Raw genomic sequence first — 2,024 nt, 5'->3', positions numbered from 1 at the left:
CCTGAACCATCTCTCTCATCCCCATCCTTGCATTCAGAAAGTTTCCCATGACCATAAAGTTAGGGTTAGGCAAGGTTGTCTGTGCTTCCCCTGCTCCTGCGGGTATTCCACACACACACACCCATGACTCTCCACCCAGACTTAGAGCAGGGACTCTGACTGTCTGATCCACTATACTACATCCGGGGTCAGACACTCTTCTTGGCATGTAGTAGGTGATTGTTGGGCAATGAGTGAATCTAAACTGAGTTGTGCCTCACTTTTGGAGTATCACCTGCAAGAATTGAGCATGACTGAAAATTTTGGAATCTGCTATCTTATTGATGAAAAGTAATATTGCCTGAATTTGATACAAGATTGTAAACCTAGTCCAACGAGAGTGGTAAATCTATGTTTTTATCAATATAACCACATTATAATGTACATTTATATCCCCATAAGCTCCATGCAAACTATCTTAGATTCTACTTGTGTTGTTACATCAGCTTGTAAAGCATTACCCACAATGCCTCCAATAGTTAGCTGTGGTTGAAAGTTCTTTAAGCAAACACAATTCTGAGACAAGGAAAGCAAGAAAGTCCCCCCTCTATTGAAAACAATAACCTTTCATGGAAACCCCTGGCAAACATGGGCCTTGGACTCTGCCCTGTGCTGGAGCCAACTGTGGCTCTGATGGAGAGTAGGTTCCAGTTTAAAGTGATGAAGTGTCAGAGAAACTTTCAACTCATAGAGTCATTTATGCCTCATGAATGTACAGCAGGTTAATGATATTTAATAATTGTATGAAAAAAGGTACAAATATCTCAAACTCAACATTGATTTACTAAAATGCTCAGCTCTTGCAAACACCTGTCTCTGACCTAAAACTTATTCCAAAACCAAACTCACTGCCACTGAGTTGATTCTGATTCATAGCAACCCCTATTGGGTTTCCAAGGCTATAAATCTTTACCAAAACAGACTGCCTCATCTTTCTTCCATGGAGCAGCTGGTAGGTTCAAACCACTGACCTTTTGGTTAGTAGCCAAATGCCTTAACCACTACACCACCAGAGCTCCTTTAAAACTCATTAAAAAAAAAAAAAAAACCAAACCCACTGCCGTCGTGTTGTATCTGACTCATAGTGACCCCTCCTTGAGTTTCCCAGGCAGTTTCATTATGGAAGTATTAAAACTCATTAGAAGAGGGTTAATTGAATCCATTCAATTTTTCTGAATTACTTCAAGTTTTGTGAAGATCATATGTGTCCCAATCCCAAGGCTAATAACTCCTGACAGGAGAATGAGGAGGGAACTTTGAGAAGTGGCACTATTACTATTATGTACACAAAATATTATTTGAAATTAATAAAATTTCAACTCTAATTTTGATGAAGTACTACTATCTCAAGGTAGCTCAGGCAGCATACATAGTGCCTAAGGCATTTGACTGCTAACCAGAAGGCTGGTGCTTCAAACCCACCAGCCACTCCTCAGAAGGAAGGTTGGCCAATCTACTTCCATAGAGATACCGCATTGGAAACCCAAGGAGAGGTCGCTATGAGTTGGAAATGACTCCATGGAAGTGGAGCTGCTTCTAGAATAAACTGCTGCCTTTTAGGTGAAACTGGCTCTTTGTCGAGTGGAATCCTTAATAAATGCGAGCTGCCCCCTCCCCCCACCCACACACCTTGTGGAAAGAGGTTCACTGACATTTACTAAATAAGATACAAGATTAACTCAGTGATGTTAAATTTTCAAAATCCTTCACAAAATCCACTTTAATTGTACATATATTTACTCTTTTTCTTTTTCCTCTTCACTATTTGATTTATGTCTCCTAAGACATTTGACTAAAGTGTAATCACTTGAAAGTTGCAAGGTGGAAACTCTAGAAATTGTCTTTCAGCTTCAGCCTAATTTCCACTCGAAAAAAAAAAAACTCTTTGAATGAAAATTGATAGCTTACAGTTTACATTCATTGAATATAACACATGAAGATCTAGTGATAAATGTGTGTGTGTGTGTGTGTGTGTATTTGTTGTT

The 2,024-nt window shown here is 39.3% G+C and overlaps 1 protein-coding gene across 1 annotated transcript in view; it reads right to left on the bottom strand.

The window, feature by feature from the left end:
- Nucleotides 1-2,024, bottom strand: part of SLC26A3 (solute carrier family 26 member 3) — a 43,425-nt gene that overhangs the window by 29,151 nt on the left and 12,250 nt on the right. The window lies entirely within an intron of this gene.

Source organism: Orycteropus afer, unplaced genomic scaffold, assembly GCF_000298275.1.
Source record: "Orycteropus afer afer isolate SDZICR_OR568_19922 unplaced genomic scaffold, OryAfe1.0 scaffold00007, whole genome shotgun sequence".
Classification (NCBI taxonomy): domain Eukaryota; kingdom Metazoa; phylum Chordata; class Mammalia; order Tubulidentata; family Orycteropodidae; genus Orycteropus; species Orycteropus afer.
The sequence above is the reverse complement of the archived record's forward strand: the minus strand, read 5'-3'. Positions and strand labels throughout refer to the sequence as shown.